This window comes from Melanerpes formicivorus, unplaced genomic scaffold (assembly GCF_026170545.1).
Source record: "Melanerpes formicivorus ecotype bairdi unplaced genomic scaffold, bMelFor1.0.p_v2 SCAF_292, whole genome shotgun sequence".
In the NCBI taxonomy this organism is placed as follows: Eukaryota; Metazoa; Chordata; class Aves; order Piciformes; family Picidae; genus Melanerpes; species Melanerpes formicivorus.
In genome coordinates, this window is record NW_027142644.1 from 149,733 (window position 1) to 171,067 (window position 21,335).

General features: G+C 41.7%; 1 protein-coding gene across 2 annotated transcripts in view; it reads right to left on the reverse strand.

Moving 5' to 3' along the window:
- LNX2 (ligand of numb-protein X 2) overlaps positions 1-21,335 on the reverse strand; it is a 69,238-nt gene that overhangs the window by 45,609 nt on the left and 2,294 nt on the right. Inside the window, exon 1 of one of the 2 annotated variants that reach the window (XM_068170199.1) lies at positions 1,108-1,130. The exons of the other annotated variant lie outside the window; for it this stretch is intronic. The gene's annotated coding sequence lies outside the window, so the exon portion shown is untranslated. Of the gene's footprint in view, positions 1-1,107; positions 1,131-21,335 lie in introns of those variants that run through there. 2 annotated transcript variants of the gene reach the window in all.

Genomic DNA, 21,335 nt, shown 5'->3' on the forward strand with positions numbered 1-21,335 from the left:
TCTTAACTTTTTTATCCCTGACCAAACTGTCCTGAGAGCAGATTTAGCAAAAAGAAGGAACAGATGCACGGACGATACTCTGTTTCTCCTTCGGTTATTCAGAAGTATTTAATCTCTTTTTGTTTTTAAAAAGTCTTAATCAGAGGGCTTGTGTAACTTAGAGTTTGCCTGCACTGCACAGCGCCCAACAAAATGCTAAGCCCTTTTTTTGCGAGGCGGTTAGAAAAGCTACCTGGAAGTTTACCGAGTTTCTAGGATGTGTATTGGAAAACCGTATGGATAACTGTACAACTATTACTACATATGTATCCTAGGAGACCAAAGAGCTTTTGCATTTTAGAGCACATTTCCCAGCCACCCTCTTGATACACATCTCATGCATTTATAAATAATACAAATAGCCGTGAGAAAGGAGGATGTGGGTTTAATTTCAGCCAGAATGTGCACTGACCTCTGCTTCTATCAGCATAAATGCTTTGTTTTACTTCACTACTTCTTTCTCACCTTCTAACTAGCACGGCTGTCAGGAATCTCATGTAATTCAGTAGATGTGTTTTCAAACTTGAATTGCACAACTGAGCAAATCTAAAATCTTTTACTCTTGAAAAATTCACATGCACACATGCAAATCACCAGAAGGAGCCTTTGTATTCATGCAAGTGAATTTTAGATTCCTGACCACAAGACTTTGCAAAGCACCAACCTGTTCAATACAGCATTATCAGAAAACGCTGAAAAAAATTGTTTAGGATAAACCCTCAGAAAGTGAAATGCAAAAAACCCCAATTAAACAAAATGCAAAACCCCAGATAAATCAAGAGAGACTCACTTTACACTTTGGGTTAGAATAGCCACGCATTTAAAACAAGCTGAATCGAAAGCATCCCCTTCAGTTCTTGTTTGTAATTCTCATCACAGGGTCTAGCCCGCAATTAAGCACTCGGCACTCTGCCTCTGAAGACGAGCATCCTTCAAATGCCGAGCGGAGCCCTGGAAACACCCAGGTACGATTCCTCGGCAGCTGGCACCAAGGATCTGTTACAAAACCTGCGACACAGAGCACGACAGCCTCGTCCCTTCATCACCTGTTTAGCCTACATTTCTTACCCTTCCATCTCAGCAGAGGCGAGGAGGGAGCACGGCATACCTGCCCAACATAAAGGAAAAGAAGAATATACTGTTGTGCTCCTGGAGGAGGGCGTATCACATGACAACAGGGAACTTCAAGGAAAAAGGTTGCCGACATGCTGGTATACACAAATTAATTCACCAGTGGGTAATTAAAACAGGACTAGCCCCTCCTATAATCACTAAGCAGCTCTCAGGTTTTGATTTAGTTAAAGCAGTAAGTTCATCTAATCACCTAACCTCGCACGAATATGCGTGAAGCCCTAATAGCTGTGGCTCAGTAAATACTAACCAGAGCAGGAGCCAGTGTAAAAGATCTGCAGGCGATCTCTTAGAGCCTGTGTCCTTTACAAATCCTAAACCTAACATTAAAATTAACCGCAGGCTAAAACGTCGCCAGCAATTTCTCGTGAATGCATAATGAAACGGAGCTGCTACACCTAGCACATCGCAGCTCTGTAAGCACACTCAGCAAGTGTGTGCAGGCATCACACAGGCTGGAATACCTGCAGTAACTCCACGGATAGAGTGGCTTTACAACCCGTACAGGACATTTCAAGTCTCTCTCTGTCGTGCTCCCCATGGGCTACAAACGTTACATAAAGCAAGACAACATTTGCAAGAAAAACAAGTTTGATTATATAACAGCATTTTTGTTCCCCTCCCCTCCTCTATTTAAGAAAATTCTGCTTTGGAAAAAAAAATAATAATAAAATAATTAAAAAAAAATTGAAGTGAATGCTGAAACTGTTCTCAAAGCTGCACGTACTTTCTGAAAGCCTACATTTTGAGATAGCTTCATAATTCAGTGTCTTGAGGGGTATTCCGTGCAGAAAGTCAGCTTTGCATTCTGAAATTATTCTGCTTTTGTCAACTAATGAAAGAAGAAGAAGAAGAAGAAGAAAAAGAGCACTGTGCTTTTCTTTCAAATGAAACAACTTTTTGGCTTTTTGAATATCAGATATACTGTGTGTTTGCAGACTCACAAGCTGTAAAGCCACCTTCTCTAAAATCTAGTATACCGGGCTTCAATAATTCTACTTTCAAACTGATTACTTCAGTGTTATTTTTCCATTATACTGGACAGAATACAAATGACATGCAAGAGAATCCACAGCCAGCTACATGCAATATCCACCATGCCCCTCAAGACACCAGCCTCTCCCTCCCCTGTTTAGTGAAGTGGATGAAAAGAACCCTAAATCTGTAAACATTACAACGCCATCATAAATCAGCAATAGACAAATATGCTCCAAGGGCTCAGCCTGAGGTCTCAGTGGGTTGTTCAGAAGACTTCAGGTTGGTTTTTATATCCCACTCCTCTGAGCAAAGACGATTGCAAAGTAAATTACCCGTCTGAAAAAGTACCAGAACTGTTTTTCTTAACTTCTTGGCTTGGCTTTGTCTTAAACAAACAGGCTTGGACTGATGTTCTTCCGGTCCACGGGAGAGCTGCATGGCCTAAACAAGGAATCACCCCTGGTGAGGCCGCCAGACCACCTAAATAAATTGCCTGATCAGACACAAGGCCCATTCTGCTCCTCCCTGTGAGATTAAGTCACCGATGGCATTTCAAAGATCTAGAGTGCTATGGAAACTTTTGACCTCCCCTAGAGACATTTCCAACAGCGCTAAAGTGACGTCAATAATGTTTCTGCTAGGCCAGGGGCATTTTCTCTGCAGTTTAGCATTTGCCTGTAATAAACTATTTCATCTGGAGAATCAGTATAAACCAATCCTGGCTACAGCGTTCCTGTGTCAATACACCAATACTATACCTGCATGGGCTTCCTTTAACATGCATGTGTCATTCATGGCTGGAACGTGACCAGAGAAGGGCCACAAGGATGATCAGAGGGCTGGAGCACCTCTCCTATGAGGACAGACTGAAGGAGTTGGGGCTGTTCAGTCTGCAGAAGAGAAGGCTCCGAGGTGACCTAATTGTGGCCTTCCAGTATCTGAAGGGGGCCTACAGGAAGGCTGGAGAAGGACTTCTCAGGATCTCAGGTAGTGATAGGACTAGGGGGAATGGAATGAAGCTGGAGGTGGGGAGATTCAGGCTAGATGTGAGGAGGAGGTTCTTCACCATGAGAGTGGTGAAACCCTGGAATGGGTTGTCCAGGGAGGTGGTCGAGGAGGTCCCTGGAGGTGTTTAAGCCCAGGCTGGATGAGGCTCTGTCCAACCTGATCTAGTGTGGGGTGTCCCTGCCCATGGCAGGGGGGTTGGAACTAGATGATCCTTGTGGTCCCTTCCAACCCTGAATGATGATACTATGATACTATGATACTATAAGGTACCAAGATATTTAAATATGTGGATGTAGCTGTACTGTGGGATGGTGTGGTGAAATGCCATGCCACAGAGGAAGGGGGGTGAAAGTAGAGCCCTTTTCCTCCCACATGAAAGTTGCTCCCTAGCAGAATCCTGCTGTCACAAGGCTCCCTCTGAACCCCCAAATGTCAGCACTGCCCACACTACCAAGAAAACTGGAAGAGGATAACCAGGATCGGCCTGCTGAACCAAAATTCTGGGTTTGAGCCCCAAAATTGCTTTCACGTCTTCAAAAGATCTAAATGGCTGAAGGAAGAGTACTCTCCCCCTAAGTGATGAACCTATTCCCTGCACCAACAAGGGGTTTAACACACAGACTCCACACTTTTAGAAACGCTTTGTGGCAGTAAACCTAAGAATTAAGATTTGGTTTCAACTAGGCGTGCCATATTACTGTAGTGAGCAGCCGAACAGTGAGATTTTATTGCAAAAGAAAAAGTTGCCACAAAGCCTCCTGTTATACTAACCTTTAGAACAAAATAAAAATAAAAATAATTAAAAAGAAAGTATTTTGGAAGGAAGAGGTAAACAACTTTTATCCTCATTAGAAAGTTGAGAAATGCGCACATCACCACTAAAATATAATTAATGTACAGGCTTCAGAAGAGTCCAAAGGACCAATTTAATTAACCACCTGCTGATTTCATAAATGACAAGAACACACAAAGGTAGTGGCACCTTATAATTGAAAATGTCCTGTTTATTTAGGTAAGCAATTGTGCTGTTCCATGTTGTGCATAAATATGAGGAGACACATTTTGAACTCATGGCATTTTCAACTTTCTAAGGTGTGACAGAACAGCGTACTGCTCAGGATATAGTCACTTTGTACTCCACTATTTAATACTGTTAGCAGAGAACTTCCAAAGGTCTTAACCTTTATGTACTCTTTTGATGGACTTTTCTCATGCTTTCTTCAAAAACACAGAAGAACTGGGAGGAAAAAAAAACCAATTTTATTAGTATGTCACTTCCAACAAGCTACCACCTCATGTAAGGACTTAGTTTATATCTATAGATCTCTCACCTTCAAACAAAGGGATCCTCTGTAAGCCCCATGAAATTTGCAATTTCTCACCCTTTTCCTTTGTGTGGGAAAAGCTTCCTTGCAGCTACTACATCCTTTATTAAAGCTGAAGAGAAGCAGCTTTCACCAAGGTAGGAAAACAATGTAACAAAATATGTGAAAGGCTCTTTGTCACTTTTTTTCCATGGGACTTTTCAGGTATAAAGCTGAACTGAGTTAATATTCCTTCTTGCATTCACAAAACTCAAAATGCCTTTGTGCTGCTACACTAGAAACATCAAACTCTATTTGACTGAACATGAAACAGAGCAACATCTGAATTTATGAGCTGTCCATCTCGCTATATAATGGACACGGTAGGAGCATTCATTTATACCTGCTTTAGGCCATACATAGTTTAAAATCATAGACTGAAGAGATTCTTCAAGCATAGCAGTCCCCACTGGAAAGCTGATTGTCAGACTAAAAGCCTTTCCTTACAGGACTCAATAACATACCATAAGATGAACCTCAGTGGTCTGACACTGCAGCAGCAGTGCCATGCAAGGATGGATGTAGCTGCCTTGTACACCAGTCTTAGGATCTCTGGTCCCACTTGTCTTCCCTATCAGTAGTCCTGGGATGACATCAATGATTTCACAGGGTGCTGGCTCACTGCCCACCCACTACAGGAAAAGAACTTTTTAATAGAAATTGTACCATTAAGTGCTGTTCATTAAGTGCTGTTCCTAACAGCATCTCTGTATGATGTATCAAGCTGAAGTGATTAGTTTGCATCTATCCATTAACAGCACATTTCTCCAAGTCTGCATCCAACAGTGAAATCTTTACTTATTGGTATTAACTAGTCATGTTTACTGTTTCCATCCTTAAGTTTATGATATTTACTCAGTCTACAGCAAGCCATTACCAGGCCCCTCTGGCTGTATTAGCTGCCCATCAGCAACACCATCATATACAGAAACACCTCTTTAAAAAACCTCCCACTACTTTTCTGCACTATGCTTGATTTAACAATCAGATGAGGAAAGAAGGGTTCTTGAATAAATAACATAAAGCAGCCTCTAAAAACTTTTGTAACCTTTTTTATAAAGTATTTCCAGTTTCATCTGTTAACTCTTTAAGAGCACTCACATCAGAAACTGGTAGGTCTCAGGTACCACCTGTGCCCCATACTCTAGCAACAGCACCTTTGGGTTCCTCGTTGATATTCCCTTATGTATCCTTCCTCAAAGGACTCTTGGGCATCTTACCCTGGCCCTGAACGCAGAGCTGCTTTCCAGTGGTTAAATCATGATACTGCTTCGATTGTAATGTGTTTGTAAATGTAATTGCCTGAAGCTCCCAAAACCATCTTGATTGTTCAATACTTGCTGACCTAACATTTACTATTGCAATAAACTTTATCAGAAGCACTTGCCTTCTTCCATGCCACTAAAACATTCTGAAAGAAAACAATGCTCTTATGAACTCCATTTACCCATCATATTCCTCCCTAACAACTGCACTTAAGGTCTCTCAAGTGGTCCTACCTACAGTAAGCAAACATCCATAGTACACAGATTTTGTGCACCAGGTTAACTAGGTGACATGCATTAGAAAAGAAACTGACCACAGCTAAAGAAAGGCATAAAAATATTCATTACAAGTGTTAAGTCCTGCTGGCCAAAGCTCTCAAACATAAATGGTATTTGTGTAATTCACCAAAAGTCACCTGGGATGTGGGAGAGGGGAAGAGCAACAGGGAGTCCTCACCTGTACAGGACAACTTTGAATTTTTCAATGCAATGAAAATTCAGCTTTGACTTTTTCACCTAGTATCAGGAATTCCCATTGAAGAGAGCAAAGACATAAGCCCTTGAAGATAATTCTCCTTAAAACCCACCTGCAGGAATTCTGTACTGCTCCTTTGCTTCTTTTTAAAATGGCTAAAATGCTGCCTATTTTCTCCTATTGATAGGCAGATTTATTTTTCTTTTATTGATAGGCAGACTTATTTTTTTATCCTCTGTAACACTATTCTCCCAAGTTTTCTGCTTTACAAGTTTGAAAAGTCAGAGCTGTGGTAGTCTGGAGCTTGTTTATGACACTGGCCCCTTTCCATCTCCCCAGGCAAGCTGGAGGGGCAGGCAGGAGCTGGACATACTCCTGTCTCCTTCCTTGTGATTCCTGAGCCCATTTCTTTGGAGACAAGGAGATAAATTATTAAGTGATCAACATACATATAGAAACCCAAGCCATTTTAAATATTACACAGGGGATGTAAGTCGTTTATTAATTGCATCTTCTAGACTAATTTCTGATTCCATTAGGTCGTGGCACAATGAAGTAATTTAAATCAAGGGATTTACAGCACTTGGAATTAGTTTAATAAAGCCAAAGCTTGCTGTATGTATTCAAGTACCTCACTCAGAAGGGCTATGTTTTTTCACTGTTTTATAAAATTAGCTTAAAAACAAAATGCCTTTCATTTCCATTTGTGGTAGAGAACTTTATTTAAATTGTGCAAGAATAATGAAAACAATACCATTTCGTGCTTAAATGCAGCTATAACCTTTAAAGTATTGACTTTAAAATCGCACCACTTATCACTACATAATTAGATTCTTTCCGTGCAGCAGTTCTTTTTTGCCTTCCTGCTCTCTCTGCCACCAAGGAAGGCTTATGTGTGATGCCTACCACTGAACACCCTTTCCATTCCTTGGTATTTCACCACAGAATGTAATTTTGGAAGTGGTGGAGTCTTGCCTCGAGCCAGAATTACTGCTGCCAAAAAAATCTCGTCCTTAAAAAAAATTTCCTTTGCATCCCCCAAAGTAGGATGAATACAAAATAAACTACAGTCAGAAGTGTTTTTCAGGTTTCTCTGCACATTAGCTGCTTGACTACCTCAACACCAACACCTCCACAGGGGACCCACTTTCATTTAGCCGATTCAGATTCTTCAACCCAGGAGCTCAAACAACATTTGTTATCTTTTAGTAAATATCTGCTACTGAATATTTGCATTTCACAGGCTTTCCCACAGCTGCTGGTTGTAAGAGAAACCTTCAGGGTGGTTTTAACTAGCACTATCTCATTTCACAATTTCAGAAGACCAGGAGAACATGGATGCTCAGCTTCCAGGGCTCAGCTGAGGCAGCTTCCAGCTCACAAAACCAGAAGTTCTTACGCCATCTCCCTACATCTCTACTAGCATCATGGCTAGAAGGTTATTCTCAGTGTCTTGTACGTGCATTATTGTAATGAAACACAAAATACAAGAAAATTATGCAAACAAAACATGCAGGCTACCTGCTGTAAAATCGACCTGGCAAACAACTTTAGAAATCCTTAGGGACACCAAATGTTCTTAAACTCAATTTTCTGAACTGAGAGGAATTCTATCTTCTGCTACATTTCCTAAGTCATTTCTTATGGAATTACACCAGGCATCGAAGACAAATTCAGTTCTTCTCCTGCCAAAGCCTGCATTTGCTTTGTGGCTTTATAAACTCCAGACCTGCTTAATACATGTAAACCTTTCACATAAATATATAAATAAAGCACTGAGGATTTTTTTTCCTGCCAGAATTACTTTGCACCGTAACTAAAATGGCACTTCTCCTTTGCTGCACTATTATGTCGTGATACTAACTCAAAAGTTCAAACCATTTTCATTTCTTTATTACCAGTAGCAATCTAGGAAATGCTGCCATCAGTAGTAAATCTACATGAAGTCGCACTCCTCTGGTACATTTTGTGCATAGCAATCAGTTCATAATGCAATCTTATGTTGTTTAAAATTCAGTTTATTCTACAATTACTCTGCTAGCCCGACTCTAATTTATTATATTTTCTGGTACATTTGATTTTGGATATTATGACATCCTGGCTCATGCCATTAGAGAGGAAACATAAAATGGTGAGCATGTCTAGGGACAGCTGAGAGTTAGATAGCAACAGCCTGGAAAATTAACAATATCACTGTCTGTGTGCTCAGTTAGACCTCTCCTGCATTAGCACTAAAAAAAAAAAAATAAATGTTGGCAGTATTTCTCCAATATAGACTTGACATCCAGGAATAGCCTCAGAGGCACCATAAAACCTCAGCTAGTGCAGCGAGCAGCTCGGGTGATTGGGAGGGCAGACCGCAGCCTCTGAGCCCACCCAGGCAACTGAGCTGCGGAAGAAACACCAGCCCTGCTGCTGCTCACAGCCCATGGAGCCCACCAAGACCCCTGATGTGGTTCTAGCTTCCAGAGATGCTATATACATTGATTAATGTTTTCAGTATTGCATTGTCTCAGTCCCAGCTACCATTTCTTTCTCCCAGCACCCATGGTGAAATAAGAGGCAGAAGCCAGAAGCCTTCTCAGAGCATCTTTCTAGAGAACCTTGGCAGAAGGGAGGGCTTTGCCTCCCCCTCCAGTTTGGCAACCGACTACATTAACCTTCAAGGCACACAGCCAGCCCCACATGCTTACTCAGGCTTTTGCCAGCAAGGGAAGCTCTCAGCACACTCATTTGTCCTTTGAAGATTCATCCTCTTTTGCTTCTTACTTCCCACTACCACATTTGGTGCTTGGATTCCTGCATCCAGAGGATGGAGAAGCAGTCCTGATGAGGAAACATCAGTCTGCTGTACTCACATCTGACCTTTTCCCCTACAACAGATTCTGACAACTTCAAACATGGAAAGTTTTCATGTGCCTGGGCAGCCTGCTCTGTCCCAAGAAATTCAACATTAGGTTTTGAAAACATTTCTATTTCCCTTCTTTTGTCTGTTCTTCAGAAAGCCTAAAGACAGCTTACCAGAACAATACCCAAGAGTGAATGCTTTCAGCGCAGCTGGACTAGCGATAGACTGCCAGCACCAGAAATAAATGATAGTGAGGGAAACCTTGCTGGACCCAAATCCTCACTGATCATTTTGCCCTCCAGAAAAAGGAAAAAGAAGAAGAAAAAAAAAAAAAAGCCACAAGCAGACTACTTTTCCTATATAGAATAATAAAGGTTTCTCTTGTGTCTAAGCTGTAGCTCAGGCAATATTGTCAGCTCCTTAGAAACCTCATAAGCAGCAAGGACTTCACTAATGATGTAGTTGCTACAACTGTTACAGCTAATTTAAAAAGACAGTGTAAAAAGCCACATATGTCAATGTTCAAATATGATGATTCAGGTTGCAAGCTTATTTACAAAATCAAGAAATGCCACTTTTTAGCTTACCCATCGCCTTTCACTTTCCCCCCACCCCTTCTGTAACCTGTATTGTAACCCAGTTGCTGTTTTCTGTTCAGAAGCTTTTTCTTCCCCAGCAGCCCAGTCTTGTGCAAGGGACAAAAGGGTGCTGCATGAGGGATGCACAAGAGAATTTCCAATATTAGGTTGCTTAATTTCACACTTAAAAAATCTCACAGAAAGAAAATTATTACTGCATGAAAAATACAGAGTACAACTATAGTTTGTGAGGTCTGATAGAGTAAATCAGATCAGGCCACGCCTAGGTGGGAGGAAGAACTGGGATGAAGGGGCTCTCCCCTCCTGCTAAATGCTATCCTATGCCTCAGCATAATGAAATATCATCATTGTGATGAAAGAAAATAGGTCCTCTCATTTTGGCATATGGTTGTTGTGAAGGGTCAAACCCCCAAACATGCCCTAGCCCAGACAATGTGCTAAGCACCTGCAAATGTGCTTACCTGGGCAATTCCTGGGGTCCAGATAGACAAGGCAAATGTATAGCACATGTGATTAACCTTGTAAGCACCTGTGAATGTGCAAACCCGGACACTTCTTGGGGTCCAGATAAACATGTACTATGTGTAATTAACTTTGTAACACAGCTGTGAACTGTGTGTGCCCCTGGCCACGTTTGGATATGCCCCATCTCCTAAGTCCAGTTACCAAGGTTCTGTGTTACCAAAGGGTATTAATTGGCTTGGGACAGTATTTAAAACAGTCAAGAAGTCAGGCTACTTGCCTTGTTCTCACCCAGACAGCAACTAGAGCCAAATGTTGCTGGAGTAGCAGCTGAGGGCCTGCTTACCACAAAGAGACAAGAACCAAATGCTGCCTGAATAGCAGCCAAAGAACCTGCTCTAGCAAACCGACAACTTCACCCAGGCCTTGCACCTGGACCGAGGCAGAAAGGGGAAAATTTCCAAGGGAACTGAACCCCAGAAAAGGTTGCAGCTCAGCAATGGAGCACACAAGAGAGAGAGGCCCCCCAGGCCTCTCCGAACCAAGGACTGTTTGAATTATAGACACAGCATCTGGGAAGATAACAGACAGAAGAGCAAGTTGTGAGTACCCAGCTCATCTGCCACAGAATCCCATTTGTGGGAAACCACAGATCACAGCACCTGTATTTCCAATTTGAATTGATGTATTGGAAAGGTTAGATCTGTGCTTAAATCATTCAACTGTCTTTGTGCAGTGTTAAAACCCACAACCGAATAATTGACCCTGTGAATACATTTTGTAAATGAGTTATGGTGGTGTTTGAAGCTACCACTGCCAGGAAATATTCACTATAAAATATAGTAAAATACACATTTTTATTACAATGGGTACCAGGAAAAGTTCTTGGAAAGCCCATGACACCTTCAGCTCCAATCATTTTCTCTTCTCAATCCCATATACTCTTAAGTAACTTGTCTATGCTTTCTGTAAATCAATGCCCATGCTCTGGCATCTCCTTGCACCAGCTCTCAGTACCCTATGTTTGAAACAAACCATGAACCGAGATCAGAGACTCGATTTCACTTCCCCAAGATGCAGAAAATAATCATCAATAATTGGCATAAGATTAGGAGGGTAGACACTGGAATAGGTTGCCCAGAGAGGCTGTGGACATCCTATCACTGGAAGCATTTAAGGCCAGGCTGGACAGAGCCTTGAGAGACCTGATCTAGGTGAAGACGTTCCTGCTTATGGCAAGAGGGATTGGAAGCAGATGCAAACATGAGCAAAAAAATTTTCACTCTGAGTGTGACAGAACACTGGAACAGGCTGCCCAGGGTGGTTGTGGAGTCTTCCCCTCTGGAGATATTCAAGACCCACCTGGATGTGTTCCTGTGTGATATGGTATAGGTGATCCTGCTCTGGCAGGGGGGGTGGATTAGATGATCTTTTGAGGTTCCTTCCAGTCCCTAACATTCTGTGATTCTGCGATCTTTAAAGTCCCTTCCAACCCAAACCATTCTACAATTCTTTGTCGGTCAGCTTCATCTGGGGCACTGCCTCAGGCATGCAGTGGAGACTTACAGTAGTCACCAAGAAAAGGAGGATTTGTATATAAAATGATTTGGTAATCTGAAAAAATCCCTCGGTAAACAAAGAAGTTTACAGATAATCGTATTACAGATTAGAGTTGTTTCAAAACAATGCAGAACGCATTCGAGAACATCTGGGAAGAAAGACGGTAGCTTCAAAAGCAAAACCTTGGGGGAAAATATTTTTCCCCTCTCAAAGAGAAAACAGTAATTCATTTTAAAAATACTAATCCTCTTCAATTCACTTTAAGTCAGGGCATTTCATCAAATAAAGGTTTTTATCAATCTCTTTAAATGCAATTTCATAAATATTTAAATACTATCTTCATATCTGATTCGATGATTGGTTATCCGACATTTTTTGATTGCTTACACTTGATTTCAAATTTGAGAAGCAGGCTAATTTTAAGGCAGAAAACTGAGTGAGTTTGTTGTTAAATAATTTAACAGGTTATCTTGAGTGCAATCACACAGCACTTAGAGGATGGCCAAGGGATCAGGCCCAGTCAGCATGGATTTAGGAAGGGCAGGTTCTGCCTGACCAACCTGATCTCCTTCTACGAGCAGGTGACTCGCCTGGTGGATGTGGGGAGGCCTGTGGGTGTAGTCTACCTGGACTTCAGCAAGGCCTTTGACACCATCCCCCACAGCAAACTCCTGGCCAAGCTATCAGCCCATGGCTTGGACAGCAGCACTCTGAGCTGGGTTAGGAACTGGCTGGAGGGCCAAGCCCAGAGAGTGGTGGTGAATGGTGCCACATCCAGCTGGCGGCCAGTCAGTAGTGGAGTCCCCCAAGGATCAGTGCTGGGCCCTGTGCTCTTTAACATCTTTATTGATGATCTGGATGAGGGCATTGAGTCCATCATCAGTAAATTTGCGGACAACACCAAGCTGGGGGCAGGAGTTGATCTGCTGGAGGGTAGAGAGGCTTTGCAGAGGGACCTCGACAGGCTGGACAGATGGGCAGAGTCCAACGGCATGAGATTGAACACATCCAAGTGCCGGGTTCTGCACATTGGCCACAACAACCCCATGCAGTGCTACGGGCTGGGGTCAGAGTGGCTGGAGAGCAGCCAGGTAGAGAGGGACCTGGGGGTGCTGGTCAATGATAGGCTGAACATGAGCCTGCAGTGTGCCCCGGTAGCCAAGAGGGCCAATGGCATCCTGGCCTGAATCAGGAACACTGTGGCCAGCAAGAGCAAGGAGGTCATTCTGCCCCTGTACACTGCACTGGTTAGGCCACACCTTAAGTACTGTGTCCAGTTCTGGGCCCCTCAGTTTAGGAAGGATGTTGACTTGCTGGAGCGTGTCCAGAGAAGGGCAACGAAGTTGGTGAGGGGTTTGGAACACAAGCCCTATGAGGAGAGGTTGAGGGAGCTGAGGTTGCTTAGCCTGGAGAAGAGGAGACTCAGGGATGACCTTATTGCTCTCTACAACTACCTGAAAGGGGGTTGTAAACAGGCAGAGGTTGGTCTCTTCTCCCAGGCAGCCAGTACCAGAACAAGAGGACACAGTCTCAGGCTGCGCCAGGGGAAGTTTAGGCTGGAGGTCAGGAAGAAGTTCTACACAGAGAGAGTGATTGCCCATTGGAATGGGCTGCCTGGGGAGGTGGTGGAGTCACCATCACTGGAGGTGTTCAGGAGGAGACTTGACAGGGTGCTTGGTGCCATGGTTTAGTTGATTAGGTGGTGTTGGATGATAGGATGGACGCAATGATCTTGAAAGTCTCTTCCAACCTGGTCTATTCTATTCTATGGACAGAATTTAACCTTTGCACTACAGAAAAATAGATCATGACAGAAAACGCTATTTAATGTCTGCCTTTTTATACGCATCTACAGATCACATGGAGTATTGAATAACTGACTCCTCCTGTGTCACTATTTTTCTATCACTCATTTATTATTTTCCAAACTTCTGTTGGGCGATTTTTGTGAGAATCCCTCCTATAAAACCCATAAACTATTCATGACATTTTCTATAATCAGTGCTGATAATCAGTATAGCTCTTCTATTTCAACACCTTTGAAAGTTCACTGCTGTAATTGCTGACAGCACTGGAAGAATAAAGTCACTCATGACTGAGAAGTAAAAGCAAAACAAACAAAAAAAAAAAAAGCAGAACTGAACAATAATTAGGTTGGCAAAAACATCTTGGATCTGATTTGTGTGTCTCTACCTACTGTATTTCAGCTTCATTCTCCCGTAAAGAATGCTTAATGTTACAGCTAGATTTGGAAAGGTTTCTAAGATGAAAAGAAAGAATGGAGAGAATGAAAAGAAATGTTGGAAGAATAAGTACAAGGGTCTGGTTTTCCTTTTTTCATACTGCTTTTTATTTATATATGTACATTTCTTTTTTATATGTATACTTATGAGTAAAGTAAGTTTAATGACAAGTAAACAGATTTGTACCAGCAGCAATGGAGTCTTAGCAATGAAATCCCATAAGGGATGCTTTGCTATAACCACATCGTTGTAGCTACAGTGACTTCAGTCCCTTCATTGGGAACAGAAGCAGACAGAAGGACCCTCACCTGCACAAAGGACCCCATGGAGTCACCACTGCAGATTCAATTGCACAGTCAAGCTGTAAGGATGGCCAATTAGGACTCAGCATGTGATGTATCACATGAAAAATAATATATACAGGATAGCAACTGTTCCTAACATGTGGATGTGTTGTAGCAAATTCCCTTCTCTCCTGCTTTTCAACGTAATCTGGTTAGCAAGTTTTCAGGTACCGGTAACAGCCTCACCTGTATCAGTGCTTTAGAACAAGTCATCTTCTCAAAGCCATGATACATAGCTAAACCAGCAATCTTTCCTCCCTGATCCTTTGAGATAGAATCACAGAATCACAGAATCACCAAGGTTGGAAGAGACCTCAAAGATCATCAAGTCCAACCTGGCACCACAGACCTCATGACTAAACCATGGCACCAAGTGCCACGTCCAATCCCCTCCCAAACACCTCCGGGGACAGCGACTCCACCACCTCCCTGAACAGCACATCCCAATGGCAAATGACTCTCTCAGTGACAGGGTCAAGACTCATATGCATTCTCCCCAGGGATCAGTGCTGGGCCCCAGCCTGTTCAATATCTTTACTGATGATCTGGATGAGAGGATTGAGTCCATCAGCAGTGAGTTTGCAGATGACACCAAGTTGGGGGCAGGAGTTGATTTGTTAGAGGGTAGGAGAGCTCTGCAGAGGGACCTTGCCAGGCTGGACAGATGGGCAGAGTCCAAGGGCATGAGATTGAACACATCCAAGTGCCAAGTTCTACACATTGGCCACAACAACCCCATGCAGTGTTACAGTGGTTAGAGAAAGGGAGCTGGGGGTACTGGTTAATAGTAGGGTGAACATGAGCCAACAGTGTGCCCAGGTGGCCAAGAAGGCCAGTGGCATCCTGGCCTGGATCAGGAACAGCGTGGCTAGCAGGAGCAGAGAAATCATTCTGCCCTGTGCTCTGGTTAGGCAACACCTTGAGTCCTGTGTCCAAACTATCACCCAACACCATCTGATCAATTAAACCAGATAGAAACAATAAAAATCACAGCACAGTGATCCTGATTTGGCAGGGTTGTTGGACCAGATATCTATATCTAAAGATCTCTAGAGGTCCCTTCCAACCCCTAACATTCTATGATTACTTTATGAAATACATTGCCTTCACTAAACTTGAGACTTCCTTAAAGACAAACAGTACTTTGCTGGGAAATCCATGTGGTGCTCATCATTCGTAGAAGGTAACATGTCAAGTCACACCCAGAAGTTCTTCATCAAATACCTTCTGCTTCATAACAGCCTGGCACTTAGTTATGAACGTTTCCTGGCTTCACAGCTTTCTGAACTTTTAAAAACAGGATTTGGGAAAGCATTACACTGCTACAGCATTTCTCTAGTCAGTGGGACATGTCCCTTACTGCAGAAGAAAGAACTGTAACACAGTTCCATTTCACACTCCAGTAACTCAAAATTCTGCATTACTGCTTACTTTAGTGCTAATTTTCTCATAGATTCTCTTTTTTTTCTGCTTACATGGCACAACAGCTCAGGTCAAGTGCACAGACAAGCTGTGCTGCTGATTAGCCTTTTTACCGCCACTGAATCACCTTCACTTTTGCTTCACAGGAAAGTTATTTTCCCTGAAGAAAGCAGGAGAGCAACAGTCAACAGATGAAGTCAGCAGCTATCAGTCAGAGTGGATCTCAAAGTGGGGGAAAAAAGCCCTCCCCACAACTAAACCCATAAGTATTACTTATGCAGAATCATGCCCACACCACGACAGGAATTCTTGCTGCTATGCATGAAGTGAAGCCTAATTCAGCTCGCGCCACTTCCAGCTACAGACAGACACACATCAGAAGCTACAGGATATAAAAGTATCAGAGCTGAACAGGCATGCTGAGCCATCCCCCAGATAATAGGAATGAAGGATGGTTATTCTGCCAGACAAAACAGAAAGACACCTGGATTAGTTTTTTTTAATTGGTGTTTCAAAACCAGCAGCATTTGGTGGTTGTCACTGAAGTCTTCTGAAGCTTTGTGATGTGCATGTTAAAACCTAGCTTACACATCTTTTTAAGACATCTGGATGACGTGCATGACAGAGCCACAAGTACACAAATATATCTGTACTTTTAGCCTAATATAACTTGGATGAGATTATCTTTAGCATAAAGAAAATAAAATGAATAAAAATAGTTAAGAAGTGACCCTAAATTCCCAAGACAATCAATACAGAGCAAATAGCATTTTAGACTGGCTCAGTCTAAGGCAGGAAACCCTGTGATGTTTAAAGTTTCTATCTTCATTATCAGCAGCAATGACAGCTTAGTAATAGACCACTTGTAAAAACAGTCCAGGAATTGACTTGTACAAACTTTTAATTAACACAAATACAAGATCTTGCACAGGCATGGACCTATTTTGCTAATTCACTGGATGAGCTTTCATTAGCTTCTGTCAGTGACAATAAGCAGCTGAGAAAACCTCTCTAGAGCAAGCATGATATAAAGACAGGAAAAAAGGGACTGGATAGAAAGAAATCCTCATCAAGCTGCTCTGGACAAAGCTGGGCTGAAAAACAAAACAAACAATTTTGGTTTAAAGTTTAAAAACTATAAAACATCAAAAAGTCAGAGCAGCCCCAGGGAACACTGGGTGTTTGGATGATAGCTATGGTGCACAGCTATCAACATCTGTATGATCAGAATAACAAACTCTGAACGCGATCAGCAAGCTTATACAATACAATAGGATCTATGTGTTAGGTCTTGTGACACATTGATCTGGTTACAAACAAGCATTAAATAACTTGATTGTTTTATAATTTAGGAGAAAAGGACAATAAGGGTAGGGGAGGAGGTCTAATAAAAAAACACAGGGAAGACTGGACTATTGGTAAAAAAATGCATAAACTTGGAAGATAGAATAGAATAGAATAGAATAGAATAGAATAGAATAGAATAGAATAGAATAGAATAGAATAGAATAGAATAGAATAGAATAGAATAGAATAATAGACCAGACCAGGTTGGAAGAGACCTTCAAGATCATTGTGTCCAACCTATCATCCAACACCACCTAATCAACTAAACCATGCAACCAAGCACCCTATCAAGTCTCCTCCTGAAGCAACAATAGGGCATCCTCCCCTGCACAAAGTGACAATAGCCATTACTGACTTTTTCCCCTCTAATTTCTAATCTCCAGATAGGTAGAAGCAACTTAACATGGCTTGTATTTAACCTATTGCAAATATTCAGTGCACTATTCATGAGGCACCTAACAATATAAACATCTCTAGTGTCCTCCTTGAGATGTGACTTGCTATAGATGTAGGCTATGCAGTCAAAAGATGGACTTTGAACGTACTGTTCTGCACAGACCATTACCCAAGGCAGTGGAAGAATTAACTATGTTGGAGTCAAAATGTGGTTAGCTCAAGAGCCTTGTGGGCATTGTGGGTTTTCCTGTTGCTGTCATTTTGCTTTTGCTGCTGTGGCAGGTAGTGATGTTAATTAGGAGGATGATTTGGATGACATCGCTATACCCACAGAAAAACCCAGCACAGGCTCCATTCCACTGCCTACAAGTATGCTGCTGATACAGCCCATTTCTAATACAAGGTACACAGACAAAAAGCACATTCAGGTTATGAGAAAGTAAAATGCATCAACAAGGAAGGCTTGCTGGTACTAGCCAAGCTTTTTTTTTTTTAATGAAGACTTTGTTCAGGAGTGTCAACCAAAACTTGATAGTCAGAAAAATTGTGACACACCTAAATTCTGAAATGTTGATTTTGTGTCAGAAAAAAAACCCCATGGGTTGGTCCTTTCAAAGCAAACACAAAATTCCCATGACAGAATATGACAGCTTATCTGAGTACAATATAGCAACGACTGAAAACTGCTTTCCACAAACTGGTTTCCGTACAGAAGTCAGCAACATTTTACCTTTGTTAGTTCTGCTTGAATTTTCATTCGTTTCTGTTGTGCCAAAACCCACCAGCTTTCCTTTTCCTATGTAGGAACTCAGAAATGAGGATTAGCATCAGTCTGAAGAACAAAGAAAGGTACGAGAAGGCAAGAGCTTAAAAATCCTCCTTCACTGTAATTCTTTGGCCTTTCAAGGACAAACTTTCAAAAGTACACTGCATTAAGAGAGGTTTGTCTGTGGAGGAGAGCTCAGGCTCCAGCAAAATTTCCACACAAAATAACAAAAAATCTATATGATGAGTACAACTGCAAGAGTCAATATAAGCGTCAACATACAGGACAACTGACTTGACCTCAACAATAAACTGCTTATTCCCAATAATTTTGTAACCAGTTAACCCCCAGGAATGCATGATGCCACATCCTGACACCTATGGGGCTTGTGCAACCTCTTCAGAGGTGGTCATGGGAACTCACAGTGGCAGTGCTAACTTAGGGCTAACATGGGGAGAACAGTCTATAGCACAGCTCAAAATCACTCCCATCGCAAAGAACATGCCAATCCAGAAGTAGGCAGCTTGCCATTAGTTTCTACCCACTGTGCTGAATGATATTTGACAGCACTACACCACTCCAGGCAACCTGCTCCAAAAGCCCTGCTTTGCCTTTCTGCAATAATTGAGTTCCTCCCTGTGCTCAGACACACACAGGTTCTCCTTTAGCAAAACCCACTGTCAGTTATCTTTACTGCCAGAAACATTTTGGTAGGAACAAAACAAATAAGCTGTTGTTCCTTCCTCTTCATGGTCTAGAATTCCTTATTGCTATCATTTACAACATTTTGAAGACAAAGCAGTTCATATATTGGATACATTCCTTGACTGAATTGCATTTTGCTCTACAAACAAGGGCTCTTCATAAAAATTCTGTGCACCCCACCAAAGAGTGGTTAAGTGTGACAAATCTCTACAGTGAAATATAAAAAACCCCCAACATTATCTGTGGAATGAATGTAAAAATACAGAAAATGCAACATCCATCACTCCACCCAAAGCACACCAACCCTGCCTAGAGCAAAAATAACTTCTCTATAATACTGAGCTGACACATTTATAACCTCACAATTACTTCCTTACCTAATTTGGTCTGTTTTGCTGTGATGACAGCAAGAAAATTCTAGACATTCTTAACAAAATACCACAACCCCAGAGCAGCATCACAACTTGCTTACTTGAAACGGCGTGGCTGGAAATACTGAGCTACGCTACCCCAAGGTTCCATTTTTAAAGTAAAGATAGCTCCCACTAATTTTGAGGGGGGGAAAAAAAAACACCCCACCACAGAAATGCAAAACTATTTATACTTTTGCATGTTCAGGTTACCTGGTTTTACATCAAACAACTGCATACTTTTCTTTTCACCATCTAGTGCACAGTTCAGTGCAAGAGACTCAGTAAGAGATTCCCCTCTTCTTCCAACCCACTCATTACTTGTAAAACTAACTATTGATTTGGAAAATGCATCTACAAGAAGGTAAAAGCATTAACATCTATGCATATCTGTATCAGTAAAAATACTTTCAGATAAAAGAGACGCCTACAGTATTGCAAAGCACATTGCAGGGGTGGTCTGCTCAGGTATAGCACTTTCAATTCAGCAGCAGGGCTGGGCACATCTCTTTACGTGTCAGTAGACAAACTAGTCCCCAGCTGGAAATCAGAAGTCAGCTACCTACTTTATCTCATGCAGAATGCAGAACAGTCAGTATGAAAACACATGACAGGTTTATCCCATGAATTTTGCAAACATAAATCCTGACCCGGAAAACATTTACATGCAGGCTTAACATTAAGCCTAAGAACAGACCCACTAATTCCAAAATAAATACTTGAGTGTTTAAAAATAAACATATGTAAGTGCAAACATCTACAGAATTGGGAAGGAAAACAAACAAAGAAACAAAAACAACAACAAAGAGCACACTCCACAATGTTGTTATTCTTTATTGCTCCATAGATATCACGACCTAGCAATTGCATAACTTAATACTGATATTAAAAACAAATTTCATCTTGAAAAGGCACTGCAATTTCTAAATAACAGACTCCACTCACCTAGTAAAGCAACTAAGCAGCATGTAATTCAATGGGGTCACCTCGAAATCGCTTCTTCAAGCCAAATCAACAGAGAATGTTCAAGTATCGGAATCAAACTGGCATCCAGGTTCCTTTAGTGCCTTTTACACTAGGGCGCACTCTAGCACTGAATGAATGCTGTTTCCTTCTTAGTTACAGCTCTTCGTGTCTAATAGCTCTTTAAACCAACAGCATCTTGCTGATCTGAGACGATAATTTCTATTAATCGATGTTTAGAGTATGTATTTTTACACTATTCGCTTTGGTATTTTCGGTATCACTTCTGCGTGGTTGCTTTCAACTACTCTTAGACATCATTTAAGAGTACACAAAACCAGGATAAAAACAGAGAGGGGTATCCCCAAGTAATTTCAAATAGACAGCTTTAGCTAGTAGCTAACAAACTTCTGCTGTATTTTAGTGATACAGGCCGATAAGTGTATTGTAAGACAAAGACTGCCAGGCTGTTCAGTGCCAGTCAAGCCTCATAAAAAACCCGAAGTTTCACCAAAGTCATCAGTGCTTCCACAAGAGCAGACTCCAAACAAACGCCAAAGCTTGCAATGTCAAAGCCAACACTTTTGTAATTACGCCTGACAGGTTTTAGCAAGCTTATTTTTTTAGCTTAACCTGTCTCAAGAGAATAATACTCTTCCACCTAATCACCAGCTTACTTTCCTCTTGAAAAGTTTCATCCCTGAGCTGTAGCTGAGATTTAGTTTTTAACACAATATTCAAGTGCTGTGTTAGGAAATCACACTGTGTTTTCAAATCTCAGACGGGAGTCCAAGGCCCTGGGTTCTTCTTTCCTGCTAAAGTTACTAAGCAGAGTCAAGGGTCAGTACAGCTATAAATTCAGTACCAAAACCTCTTGTTTTAAAATGATGGTGGATGATTTCCCCCTCTCAATATCCAGAGATTCCAGAATCATAATAATACAAGCACTTTAAAAATAACATTACATACTTCTTGTTGTTGTCCTTGGGTTTGTTTGTTTGTTTTAACTA